This window comes from Zonotrichia leucophrys, unplaced genomic scaffold (assembly GCF_028769735.1).
Source record: "Zonotrichia leucophrys gambelii isolate GWCS_2022_RI unplaced genomic scaffold, RI_Zleu_2.0 Scaffold_41_468701, whole genome shotgun sequence".
In the NCBI taxonomy this organism is placed as follows: Eukaryota; Metazoa; Chordata; class Aves; order Passeriformes; family Passerellidae; genus Zonotrichia; species Zonotrichia leucophrys.
The window spans coordinates 297,679-311,795 of record NW_026992246.1 but is presented as its reverse complement, the minus strand read 5'-3'; the positions used below and the strand labels follow the sequence as shown (position 1 = coordinate 311,795).

Below are 14,117 nucleotides of genomic sequence, written 5' to 3'. Positions count from 1 at the left end.
CCTCTTCCGCCCCGCTCCTATTCTCTCCCAATCATAACGAGCCAATAGCAACACCCGTCAATCAATTGCAGCGCCTTCCTTGCTGTGGCTGTTCTATAGGGCAATACGGGTCGAGCAGCCAATGGCAAAAATCCACCAACGCGAAAATCCAGGCGGAAAGTCCCACTACGACAGCCATCCGAGCTACCCTGGCCTAGCGACTGGCTAAGCACCCGAGGAAAGGGAAACGTGTGGGAAGGATTGCAGCCAAGCAGGAGGGGCGAGAGGCGAGTGCTCGAGTGCCCTTTGCGTGCCCGGGCTCACCTGACCGGACCGCGGGCCTAGGTTCGGGCAGTGAGGCAGGTTTGGACCCATAGAAGGTGATTTCTTTGCGGCCACGGCGAGGCTTTGCGGGGAACATGTCCCAGAGGCTTGATTTTTCCCCGAGTGAAAAGGTGTATGTAGGGACCCAGCCCTTCCTCTCCACCCAAAGGTAGCTGTAGGACTCCTTTCCTCTTTTTTTTTTTTCGGCAGGTTTTTCTTTTCCCTGATTGATTTTTTTAGGCAGGACCAGACTGCCCCACCAGGCCCCACTGCAGAACTCGTTCCTAGCTGCTTGTCCCAGCACAGACCCTGTTCGACCAGGGGTTTGAAGTTGTAGTTCCCCTTGAACCACCTGAAACAGCCATCCCACAGCTCTTCCATCACCAGCCACCCCTCCACAACCACTTCTAGGTCTGTTTGGGCACTCACATCCTCACCTGGGTGGCATTTCCTTTGGACTAGAAACATTGCTACAGCCAAGTGGCATTGCATCTACAGCCCCAGCCCTGCTCATATCAGGAGGAATTAGACACGTACGATGCTTGTTCTCAAGCATCCAGTGCTGGCAGGCACTGCCTTGTTTTCTCCTAGATGCTTATGAATAATTTAATTATGTGGTGGTCTCTTCCAAAGAGCCGACTAGTACTTAATCCCTGCCTCCTCTCTTCTGCCTTCCTTTTTTTAAAGCCCAAGCAGTAAGGTGGGACTGAAGAAGAGCAGCCGTGGGGCTCTTCCAGCCCAGAGGAGTCTCTCTGCTGAATTAAACCTCTCCCAGCAAGGTGTTTGTCGTGGTTTAGGCATGGTACTCCCCAATTTGGTGCCCCCACCTAGACTCTCCCAAACCACAGGCTGTTCTCTCTCCCTCCGTCTTCTGCTTCCCACTGGGTCTGAGTCGTTGGGATCAAGTTGAGACTTTGAGACACAGAAGGTGAAGATCATGGGTTGAGATAAGAACAATTTTACTGGAAACAGCAATGAAATCAGAAAACTGAACAGTAGCAGCAACAATATTAATAACAAAAGGTTGTTACATTAAAACTATACTAAAAGGAATAGATAGAAAAGTTCAGAAGCTGCTAAGCTAAGAATAGAAAAGGAATGAATCAACAAAGGAGCTCTCCCTGATTCTGTCCCAGAGAGAGCTTGTCTTTGATTGGCCCTTAATTGTAAACATGGAACATGGGCCAATCACAGGTGCACCTGTTGCATTCCACAGCAACAGATAACTATTGTTTACATTCTCTTTCTGGGGCCTCAGCTTCCCAGAAGAGGGAAAAATCCTAAAGAAAGGATTTTTCACAAAAGATGTCTGTGACAAAAGGTATAAGAAAAAAACTACTTTACATGGAAAGCCCCCAACAATAAACAAATGCCAGACTAGTCTGCCATGTTTTCTCAGCCCAGAGGAATCCCTTCTCCTTGGAAGCAAGATTCCCTTTCCCCCGCCTCCGGCAATGATGTGAGGTGGTATAGAATAACCTCCCTCCCGACTACTGCAAAAAAGTGAACCCTGTTCTGGCCAGAACCAGGACAGCGTTTTCCCCCAGCATCTGGGTTTTCAATCTCCTCTATGTTAATCCCTCACTGTCCGAGTTACGTTTTCTGAAGGAATTGCAGGGCAAAGTCCTCTTAGGGCCCCTTCAGCATTCAGAAGAGGCCACAGCAGCTCCTACCTCACACTTCTTTGTCATGTCCTGTTTCCTCTCCCTCTATTCACCCTTTGCCTTGCAGTTCCAAACTATTTCTTCCCTCTTGTGGGAGAGAAGGCTTGCCAAAAGCTTGGCTAATGTGGTTGTGGGACCTTCCTCATACAAAATTAGCTGGACCAAATGCCAGGTGGGAGCAGGTGCCCCTTCACCCTTGCTCACTGTCACACAAAGGAGCCCAGAGCCATGCAGTGTGGTTAGGACAGACCCCTCCCCCCGGGGATAGAGGGGACACACAGGCGCAGGTCTCAACACTGCCACCTTCCCTGGCTAGTGCAAGGTGATTGAAGTCAGACCTAGAGCTGCGTGCTTCAGGCAAAACCACTTCTCTGGGCTCCAAACTACAGTGATCGAGTAAAGCACCAGTATACAAAGTACAGGTAGGACAGATGATTTGACAAACCCTTTGCATTATGAGATGGTCTGGCTCTGACACCAGCTCCCTGGAGCAGGGAGCACAGAGCTGGCCCCACTGTATACAGGAGCACAATGGATGCCCATTTCAAAGGAATGAGGACATCTCTGCCCTTGATCTCCCACAAACCCAGGGCATAACCCACAGGCTCACAGCAGCTCTAGGCAGCATCAAGGCCATGACTGCAAATGTTCACTCTGGAAAAAGGACACAGTAAGACTTAAAAAAAAGCCTCAGCTCTATTAGAAAAGGAGATCTAGTCTGTTTCACTCCTTTGGGAATCCAGCTTTATCCAACAGTAATTCTGAGTCTTAAAGGCATTAAAGGCCTCATGCCAACCTGGTGCAGGGAGACTTCAGCAGCTGGGGATGGGGAGACTGACTGGGTTAGTTCGAAGGGTCCTGTCTTGTAGTCCCAAAGTAAACCTGTATGCTTCTGGCAAGAGACTCACTGTGTGGAAAGTGTGAAAAATGCCAATCACTTATTTTTAAAATGTTACAAGTTTAATAGTAATAAAATGATTATAAAAATAGCAATATAATTAGAGTAATAAAAATTTGGACAATTTGGATTAGGACAACATGAGACAATAAAAACAGAGAGTTACGGACAGTCCAGGTACCTTTGTCTGGGAAAAATAAGCCTGAAAAAGGACATCTGTTAACAGAGGATTAACCCTTAAAACCAGCAGCCTGTTGCATAATTATATACCTCATACATGATGCATAACTCCCATTCACACAAAGGATTCTGTCTGGTCAGTGTCGGCTTCTTTCTCTTAATCCTAACGGCATCTTCAGGGCTGAGCGAGGTGGGAAGAAGTTAGTTTCTTCTGATAAGAGGGCAATAAAATCTTTTTCTCTGAAAGATTTAGGTGTCCTGTGGCTGCTATCTCGCTGCAAATCCTTTCTTTAAAAAAAGTATCTCACATAGCATAGTTTCTATTTTAACATTATGTTATAATCTAAAACTATATTTAACACTACTTAAGAAAATTAATACAGCATAACTTTCTAACATAACACATATAATATTCATTTTAATATTTGTGAAAAGCCAATCATAAAATATGTATTTTTCACAGAAAGGCTGTCTGCTTCAGATACTGTTGGGAGGAAAGGTTTAAAAGTAGAAGAATGGTGAGGAGGATGGTAGATTTGCTCAAGGGACATTGTAGCTGGGAATGCCAAGGCCTGGAGAACAACAGTGCAGGAAACTCCATGTATTATGCCTACTGCTGTTTATCCTCTGTCTGCTATGAGAAGTAGAATCTCTGTGTAGAGATAACGTAGGTCTTTGAAGAGACTTGGAGGCCCTCTCACGGACATGCTTGAGCTCCCTGTTTTGGGAGAAAGAAGATCAAAGCTCAGAGATCATAAAAAAGCACAGAAGTCACAGCATGGTGGTAAAATACGCGTGTGCGGGCCCTTGATAAATGGGTGCAAACAGCATGCCTACTAGCATGGACTGAGCCTGAAGGTGCTGTGTTCCTGCTTGAGTGTCTCCACCCAGGTGTTGCTTCGGGATCCTCTGGATAGCAAGGTAATGAGATAAATTTACTCTTTGCATTTCAGCCATGTTTTTGTGGTTATTCTGGCTGCCTGCCTGTGTCAACTCACACAGACACAAAACCACGTACTAAGGGAAAGGCCTGAAAGAAAGGGAGTATCGAAACATTAAGAAGTTTACCCCGCCCCGAGGTTCTGCCCTCCCATTTGGCATCACAGAACGGGGCTTTGGCTTGCTGCTAGCCCTTTTGTGCCCTGGGGAGTCCTGCAAAGCTACAGCCCATGGTTTCTCAGAGCAGACGTGGGTAAGCTCTTCATACACACTGGAGCTGTGGGTGCAGGCTAGCAATTGATGAGCTAAACTGTCCACAGTTTGAAACACAGGTGACCTGGTTTTGTCTGGGATAAGAGTTCATTTTCTTCTCAGTAGCTGGTACAGTGCTGTGTTTTGGATTCAATATGAGAATAATGCTGATAACACACAGATGGTTTTGGTTGTTGCCAAGCAATGCTTACCCTGAGACAAGGGCTTTTCAGTGTCTCATGCTCTGCCAGTGAGGAGCTGCACAAGAAGCTGTGAGGGAGCGCAGCCAGGAGAGCTGACCTGAACTGACCAAAGGGATATTCCACACTGTAGAAATCATGCCAAATATATATACTGGGAGAGGTACTAAGAAGGGAGGCCAATCATGTTTTGGGGACAGCTTTTGGCATCAGTCAGCAAGTGGTGAGCAACTGTACTGTGCATCACTTGTTTTTCCTGGGTTTTACCTCTCTTTTAAAAATAATTTTTGATTATAATATTGTATTCTGTTTCAATTATTAAACTGTTCTTATCTCAGCCTACAAGTTTTACTTTTAGTTCTCCTCCCCCTTCTGCCAGGGTGGGGAGGAGGTGGGGGAGAATGATCAAGCAGCTGTGTGGTGCTTAGTTGCTAGTTGGGCTTAAACCACGACTGAAATAAACAGGGACAGGAGACTACTTCTCCTTTTTAATGCCTTTATTAAAAGTGATCAGCTCAGGATTGGGCGTCCCGGCAGGGCTGCAGTCCCCGTCGCGTCTCCCAGGGCGACTCAGAGGAGGAGGATATGCGCAGCTCTGTCCGCTAGGGGCAGAGCCGGGGGATCCAGTCCTTGTGGGAGCCTCTAGGGCGTGATGTCCCCGTCAGGTGTTGCTTCTCAGCCTCGGCGGCCCTCCTGGTCCCGGTGTTGGGACAACTCTCTGCTCAGGGCAAGAGGGACTTCGCATCTCTGCAGGCTCAGCACTTGGCTCCTCATGTCCAGACATCACTTTAGTCTCTCAATTCTTATTTGGCTCGTTGTTTTTGGGGTTTTCTCGTTGCATTTCGAGTCGTGGTCCCACAAAGCATTCTGGACTTTGGAGTCACTTTGCATAACCCCCCCCACCCTCTCAGGTGTTTTCCCTATGTTGGAAGAGAGTACTGCCTCGGGGAAGGGCCATCACCCCACCCAGCCAGGCCTTTTACTAATACAAAAGAGGAGATAAGCTTCAACGACCTGTGATTACAATAACAAAGCACTAAGAACCCTGGCAGAGACAGATCTGGCTGCGTCCCTGTAACTCTTTCTCACAAAAAAAATATTAACCGAATATTTGTTCATAACAACGACAGTCCTTTTTGGTGCCCAGCGTGGAGCTTGAAGGGTTGAGATAACAACAGATCTGACCGAAGCATGTTAAAACAAGATTGTTATAAACGTTCATTGTATTGGTTTAATAGTTGCAGGTTACAATGTAGATTTATTCGCTCTCACAGTTGTTGCATTTTGTCTCGGGGTTTTGTTCTGTAATACCAGTAATACCTTACTTGCAGCACATGTTCCCTGATGTAATGTTTATTGTCCTCGGGGCCTGGGCTAAGACTATCATTGTGGGGTACTGTTTAGTATTTGCTTGTGATAGGACAATGTCACTGGTCAGGACACCAATCTGGTGTATTTATTCAGTATTGCAGGCACCTCTGTACTTTGGGAAGCACCTATAGGGAACGATTAATAATCACAACTTCAGCCTTTTTTCCTCAAAAAACAACATATTGGGGAGACACCTCCCTACATCTTTCTTCCCTCCTTTTCTTTCCTTCCTTCTCTTCCAGGCTGATTACAGTAACATTTGAGAACTTTAAAGATTTTGAAAACCTTTGAAACTAATCTGGTCTTTTTGCTAGGAGCCAGCATGTTGCTGCATACGGTTCAGGTCTTTAAGGGATGTCCAATACACCTTGAATCGACTACCCCAGGGGTGGAAACACAGCCTTACTATCTGCCGTGGACTGATCCAGACTGTACTGGAACAGGGTGAAGCTCTAGAACACCTGCAATACATTGATAATATCATTGTGTGGGTGTCACAGAGATAAGAGTTTAACATGAAAGGTGACCCAAAATCATATATTCCATATCTTCTCTAAGTCAACCCACCTAAATTCGTTTACTACCTTTAAGACCCACACTCGGGAAGCAAAACTTATGTGCTTTACCGAAGTTCACAGAAGACGGAGGGGGGGTAGTGGGGGTGCAGGTGCAGGGTCCCTTTAAAACAGGCAACAGACATACAGAGGGCTCTCTATTGTTCTTTCTAGGCTCCCGAGGGGGTTGTCTCGGGCATGTCTCCCAGTCACAACCCAGTAAACCTCATTTGGCAATCCGAATCTACTTTGAAGTGTATTTCGCGATGAGAAAAACACGTTCACTCTCCTGTGAAAATTTAAAAAGTTTAATAAAGGACAAAAGGAGACAAGGACCATAGAGCACATGTTATTACGGCCAGGTGCATCTTGGCATTCAGCCAAGACCACCCTATTATTTTCGGAGATACGTCTTAAATACCTTTTCCTTTACATCAGCCTGTTGCATATTCATAGACCCGTATGCACAGTAAACTTTTTCCCCAAACTAGTTTACATATTCCAAGAACTGTTTAGCATACCTCCTCCTTGGATCCGCCTTTTTAGAGCATGCGTATTCCTTGGTTGTGGTTTTACTCCTTTTTTATCATCATCTTCAGTTTTGGCCCCGGCCCACATTGTCTTCAGACGGCGAATGATGATAGTTAGCATATCTGTAGCAGGTGTCCTCATCCTATGTTCACTGGATGTTATCCCATGCAAGCAGGCATTTTAACACAAGCATAGTTATAGCACCTATTTCACTAAGTTTAATCAACAACAGAAAAAAACCCCTATATCTTTATAACAGTTATTTTAACACTGCACGTACAGAATCCATTTTAATATTTGCGAAAAGCCAATATTATAATATGTAGCCAATACTATAATATGTATCTATAACAGCGACAACTTCGCTGTGGCTGCCTGCTCTTTTGCAGAGGAGGGGTCAGACCCGCTCTCCACGAAAGTTCCAGCTGCCTGCCGTTTTCCAAGGAAGGGGGGGCGAAGCTTGCCCGAAGCTGCCAGAGACACTTCTTCGGACTTTCTCGCCACAAGCCCATAGCTGTTACTGCCGGCAGGAACTACACAGCCTCGGGAAATGGTATTTCGCAACCCCCAACTGCCAACCGGATCGCTGCCCGTCGTAAGGCATGGAGCAGGCAGCTCGGCAGCAGTGACTCTTTTTTTTTTGAAAAATGATTCTTCCGGGTTTTGGCTTTGTCTCTGTCCCTTGCAGGTTGTTCTTTGGGGAAGGAGGGAGTTCTGGAATCGCGGAGGCTCAGTTTCTGTGTCGTTTTTCCTTTGTTCTTTCATTCAGTCACGTGGTCTGGAGAAAGGGACTTCTCCGCCATATTGTTTTCTTTGTTCCGGGGAGAGGCATGTGAGAAAAGACTGTTCACTTAAAAAATGCTAAAGGTTTATTAAACCTTAACAAAAATACAGCAAAATGACAAAATAAGGAAAAGCAGACCTGAAACCTGCCCTCGTGGCTGCCTACCACATGGCTGGCTCGTCTTCAAGATGGATGTTTAGTCTTTTATACTCCTGAGGGGGGTTACATCAGTCAACCCTGGCCCCTCCCAGAGTCTGTCAGTCAACTATTCTTTGCCGTTTGTTGGTGGAGACTGCTTTCTTGTAACTTGATTGGAGGGTCAGGTGTTGTCATGCTGCACCCCCCCAGCAACAAGCTTTTCCATTCCCAGCTGCCCCATGTAAGGGGCATAAGTGCACGCCTTCTTTCTACCTGCCCTAGACAACCCAGGCTGTCTGATGGCAACAATACGGGGGGGGGGGGAAACTATGGGGAGAACAGAGGACATCTAAACTAGAATAACATAACTATACCTCAACAAAGCTTCTCTTAATATTCACACTATTCATCCCTTAATTGGGAGAGCCAGTCATCTCATTATCCATCTATAACAGGCAGGACTCAGCACTTTTGTATCTATTGCTGTTTTCTTGGTTGTTTCTATTTTTTCTTTTAGTAAACTGGTATTTTTTCACTTATATCTCTTCACATTAATCTCTTCTTATTCGTGAAAGGGGAGTTGTTATGAACAAAAATTCGGTTAATTTTTTTTTTTTTGTAAGAAAGAGTTACAGAGACGCAGCCAGATCTGTCTCTGCCAGGGTTCTTAGTGCTTTGTTATTGTAATCACAGGTCGTTGAAGCTTATCTCCTCTTTTGTATTAGTAAAAGGCCTGGCTGGGTGGGGTGATGGCCCTTCCCCGAGGCAGTACTCTCTTCCAACATAGGGAAAACACCTGAGAGGGTGGGAGGGGTTATGCAAAGTGACTCCACCACCAGCATGCTGCGGGGGACTACAGCTCCAAATGCACAGAGAAAACCCCAAAAACAACGAGCCAAATAAGAATTGAGAGACTAAAGTGGTGTCTGGACATGAGGAGCCGATTGCTGAGCCTGCAGAGATGCGGAGTCCCTCTCGCCCTGACCACGGAAGTCGTCCCTGGCGGTGAGACTGGGCCGACGAAGCTGAAAGGACCAATATCTGACGGGGACATCACGCCCTAAAGGCTCCCACGAGGACCGGATCCCCCGGCTCTGCCCCTAGTGGACAGAGCTGCGCATATCCTCCTCCTCTGAGTCGCCCTCGTGAGACGCGACGGGGACTGCAGCCCTGCCGAGCCACCCAATCCTGAGCTGATCACTTTTAATAAAGGCATTATAAAGGAGAAGAAGTCTCCTGGCCCTGTTTATTTCAGGAGTGGTTAAAACTAAGGGGGAGTAACTCATTGTGGACTCTACCCTGTATAATTGTCTTAAAGTATACAATGGGGAAACACAACAGAAGTTTTTGAGAAAGAGAAGAAAATAGTTCAAATAATTCTGAAAGGTGATTTAGCTATAAAACAATGTAAGATAAAGGGACCTGCCCAGGAGATCCAGCTTTTAGGAATAAAATGGCAAGTTGGATGTTGTCAGATCCCAATGGACATTATTAACAAGACAACAGCAATGTTTCCACCAACTAACAAGATAGAAACAGAAGCTTTTTTTAGGTGTTTTGGAATTGTAGAGAATGCACATTCCAAATTACAGCCCGATTGTCAACCCTCTCTATCAAGTAACCCAGAAGAAGAATGATTTCTGTGGAAAAAAGTGTATTTTATGATTGGCTTTCTGCAAATATTAAAATCAATATTATATGTGTTATGTTAGAAAGTTATGCTGTATTAATTTTCTTAAGTAGTGTGTTAAATACAGTTTTAGATTATAACATAATGTTAAAATGTAAACTATGCTACATAAGATACTTTTTTTTAAAGAAAGGATTTGCAGCGAGATAGCAGCCACAGGACACCTAAATCTTCCAGAGAAAAAGAATTTATTGCCCTCTTATCAGAAGAAACGAACTTCTTCCCACCTCGAGGGCGCTGTTAGGATTGAGAGGAAGTCACACTTGTTATGAACAAAAATTGTGCTATTTTTTCTGTGAGAAAAAGGTTACCACTGTTGCTGCTGCGCTGCTGCTTATGTTATGGTAATTACAGGTCATTGTTCTTAATAGTTGTTTTTGTATCAGTAAAAGCCCTTGCTGGGGCGAGTTAATGGCCCTTCTCTGAGACAGTAAAGGGTGGAGACCTCCCTAAGGGTTAGGAGAAGGGAGGGATATGCAAAATAACTCTAAGGACCAGCATGCTGTGGGGGACTACTGCTCCAAACGTACTGAGAAAACACCAAAAACAACGAGCCACCTAAGAGTTGAGAGATTGGAGTGACGTCTGGATGAGAGGAGCGGAGTGCTGGGCCTGCAGAGACGCTGAAAACCTTCGTTGTTCCTCACCCTGTGTTCGAGAGCCCCCAGGCCAGGTCTGGGAGGGGGCAAGACTAAGACCAATTCAACATCGGAAGGGGTCATCACGCCCTAAAGGCTCCCACGAGGACCGGACCCCCAGCTCTGTCCTGAGTGGACAAAGCTGCGCATATCCTCCTCCTCCTCCACGCCTTGGGAGAAACGACGGGAAGCTGCAGACCCGTCCGAGCTGCCAAATCCTGAGCTGATCACTTTTAATAAAGACATTAAAAGGAGAAAAAGTCTCCTGCCCGGTTTATTTCAACACTGACCAGACAGAATCCTGTATTTGAATGGAATTTATGCATCATGTATGAGGTGTATAAATATGCAACAGGCTATTGCTTGTAAGGGTTAATCCTTTGTTAACGGATGTCCTTTTTCGGACTTGTGCTGCCCAGAAAAAAGGTACCTGGACTGTCTGTAACTCTTTGTTTCTATTGTCTCATATTGTCCTAAATCAAGTTGTCCAAATTATTATTACTCTAATGGTATTACTGTTTTTATAACCATTTTATTACTATTAAACTTTTGAAATTTTAAAAACAAGTGATTGGCGTTTTCCACAATTATGGTAGCAGAGGATGGTTAACACCTTGCTGCCGGTGCTTTCGGAGAGTCAGAGTGGGGAAGGCGCGCCCTGCCCTATTTGGCAGCCTCGCTCTGTTTCCCCTGGGGTGACTGACAGATGCAGGTTAAGATTGGTGGACAAAAGGAGGCAATAAAACAAAGACAAGGGAAAAAGGCTCCCTACAACTGTGGTAATCAGCCCCCTAAGACTAGTAGTGCGCATGAAGAACCCAGGAAGGAAAAGGGATTGGTAAGTACTTCTCAGGGTCAGTGGGGGGAGATGAATGTGTGTAAATGAGAGGTGGGCTGGTTGTCCCAGATCTGCCAAGTGAGTGCTGGAATCTCCCATGCTGCATTTCCGACTTTCCGCGAGGAAAGCGGCCAGTAAAGAGACAAAGCAAGTGATTAGAGGAGTGAAAGAATCCCCCGGGGTAACTGGGTCTGGGTCTCAGGGAGGGGTTGGACCCCTCAGAGGTAGGGAGCAATGTTTCCTAGCCCAATCCACTAGGGAACGGGACAGGAAGGGCCCCTAAAAACCTGCTGGGTTGAGGGATTTACATTCCAGTAGCATCCAGGGCTGAGCAGAATTCTGCCGGAGTGAGGATATACCCAAGAACATCCAGGGTTGGACAACACAGCCAAAAAAAAAATTAAGTGCCCAAGAGCATCTGTAGTTGTACCACACCACTGGGTTGAGGGACAGAAAAATGCTCAAGAGCATCTGGGGTTGAACGACACAGCAGGATTGAGGGAAAAATTGCCCAAGAGCATCTGGGGTTGGATAACACAGCTGGGTTGAGGGATATCCAATAGCACTGGGACTGGCCAGTAACACCTAAACTTGTAATAGGTGATGTGAAAGTAAAAGGTACCTTATTGTTGTCTTGTTGTGTGTGAGAGTGAGTCACACACAAAGTCAGCCTCAAGTTCCCGGGCAGGTAGGAAGGGGAAGCAGTGGAAAGAGGAGTGAGTGACCTGCACCACAGGCTGTAGTTCCCGGATAGGTGGGGACTTTTGGGCCAAAGAAGAGTGAGTGACCTGCAAACCAAGCTAGTGCTCCCCGGGCGTGTAAGTGGGCCGTAGCTGAAGAGTGTGAGTGACACGCAGACAACCTCACAGGTGAGCGGGCATAGGAGGCAACCAGAGTCAGGGCCCTTCTAGGGGGCCTGGTGACACTGAGACCTGGAGGTCAACCCCAAGGCAAGGGGGGCCACAGGGACCCGTGATTTTCTAACAATAAGGATCCACTTTGTGTCTTGAGGGTGTGAAGGAATGTGTGAAAGTGAATGAGGAATAAAAGTGAGTGAATGTAGACGAATGAAAGTATAGGTAATGTGGATTGTGCATTTTAAGCCTTACCATATCTCCTTGGAGGGAGGTGGATTGTATTGAAAAGCAGTGTGAGAGAAGGGGTTTCCTGGGTGTAAATAGTTGAAAGAAAAGCGGTATTTAAGTTGTTAGCAAAAAGTGAAAACAAAAGCAGGGGACAAACAGATAAATATTGAAAAATGAGACAGAAATTCAGTAAGGTAGATACAGGAAATAAAAGGAGGAAAAATTACCAAGAGAAATACTCCCAAAATAGCCCTTTGGGAGTTATGTTGACAAACAGAAATACAACTCCTTGCAAAATACAGGATATGAAGAAGTTGATGAGAACAAAACATATCAACTTGTGAATTACATAGTTTAAAAAGAGCATTAGAATATTTAACACAAAAGAAAGGAGTTATATATTGATTCAAGGTATGTCTTTAGAGTAGCACATACCTTAAGAAAAATTTAAAAAGGGAGAATACTTAATTCAAGAGAAAAAGGATTAGTACATGAAAACTTATTTTCGAAGTTTTAGAGGCATTAAAATTACCTAAGAGAGATAGCTATAGTACATATTAAGGGATACCAACAGGTAAAGACCCCAGAAATAAGGGGAAATAATTTGGCAGATAAGGAAGCTAAAGATGCAGCAAAAAATGGAGCTGAAAGAGTTAATATAAACTCCAAATGAAGAAAAATTTGAAATTTCAAAATTTGGGGAAGCAAAAAAAGAGGAATTAAAACAAGATAGGTAGCAAACAAGATAAATCAGGTGAAATAGAAACATCTTGATGGAAGAAAATTAGATAATAAAATACTTACTAGGGAATAGCAGAGGACATGTATCAAAAAGCCCAGTGAGATACTCAGGCTTTGTGTGATCATTTTTTTACAAAACTATGGGTGCATTAGGATTTTTGGAGTAGAAAAACAAGTAACTGAAAGATGTATAATTTGCCAAAAGATAAATAAAAGGGTGACGAGGAAAACGACATGAGAAGGTCGTGAGTTAGCTCGTCAACCATTTCAAAGTATCCAAGCAGAAGTTTAGATTTGTTAAGCTCTGGATGTATTTGTAAAAACTGTTTAATCCAGAAGAAAAAGAGTATACCACATGCAGGGGAGGGGGGAGGTTGTAAGGAAAATAACATTTTTGAAAGGCAATAAAAGAAAAGCAGTGAAAGTATGTTGCTATCTTATTCTATTTCATGTTTCTAGAGTCCCATACTGTTGTTATTATATTCTTTAAGTCCATACCTTCTAGCTGGTTTTCTACCACGTAGCTCTTCTCTGCTGCGCAGTTCCTCAAGGTTTCACAAGGGCTCCTCCAGGCCTCTCGACCCACCCCTTTTATTCCAGTTATCTTTACGAGCCACAGCTGCTGCCCAACTAAGGACTTCGCAGCTGTGGCTCATTTAGAAAAGCTAGGACCCACTTATCCAATACATAGATTTTATAGGGACTCTCTACAAAAGTATAAGGCTGGGAAAAAATTACTACCTCATCTATTCCCGTTTGTTTCCCCACTCGTTCGCAGCTGCACCACCCCACCCCCCCAGCCCCTGTGCTGGCTCCGGCACAGTCCGTCTGCCTCAGTCCCGGCCGCCTGGCCCACGGCCGCTACGCTGGCCGCGCCGGGGGGAGTGTGGGTCTGTCCTGCTGTGTGGACCGTGGTTACCGCGCTGACCGCACCGAGGGGGAGGTCCCGTCTGTCCCGTCTGTCCCGTCTGTCCCATTCCCGGCTGCCCTGACGATGGTCGGCTACCGCCGATGCAGCCGGGGTCAGTCGTCTGCTTTGTCTCTGCCGGATCAGCCACCGTGAGCCGTGTGGGGGCGATCCACGCTCCAGCTCGGCCTGCACCGGAACAGCCCCTCGGGCGATCCCGGCTGCAGACCCCACCTTTAGCGGACCGAGACTCGGAGTCATGCCGAGTTCCACCCGTCCTGCCCCGAGCCCCGTTCCCTTGGTAACCACAGCTCCGGCTATTCTGGGAAACTCTCTCTAAAGGAAGCACTTTATCGAAACACTAAAAGTTCAGTTAAAAGAAAGCCCTCTCCTAATTATTCCTA

General features: G+C 45.7%; 1 long non-coding RNA gene across 1 annotated transcript; it reads right to left on the bottom strand.

Moving 5' to 3' along the window:
- Window positions 1-7,196: 7,196 nt before the first annotated feature.
- LOC135460421 (uncharacterized) lies at window positions 7,197-13,463 on the bottom strand. Its single transcript, XR_010443229.1, has 3 exons — window positions 13,305-13,463; window positions 12,090-12,147; window positions 7,197-7,703 (listed from the first exon to the last, which is right to left on the bottom strand). It is a non-coding gene; the product is annotated as an uncharacterized LOC135460421 (long non-coding RNA).
- Between the last annotated feature and the right edge of the window lie 654 nt (window positions 13,464-14,117).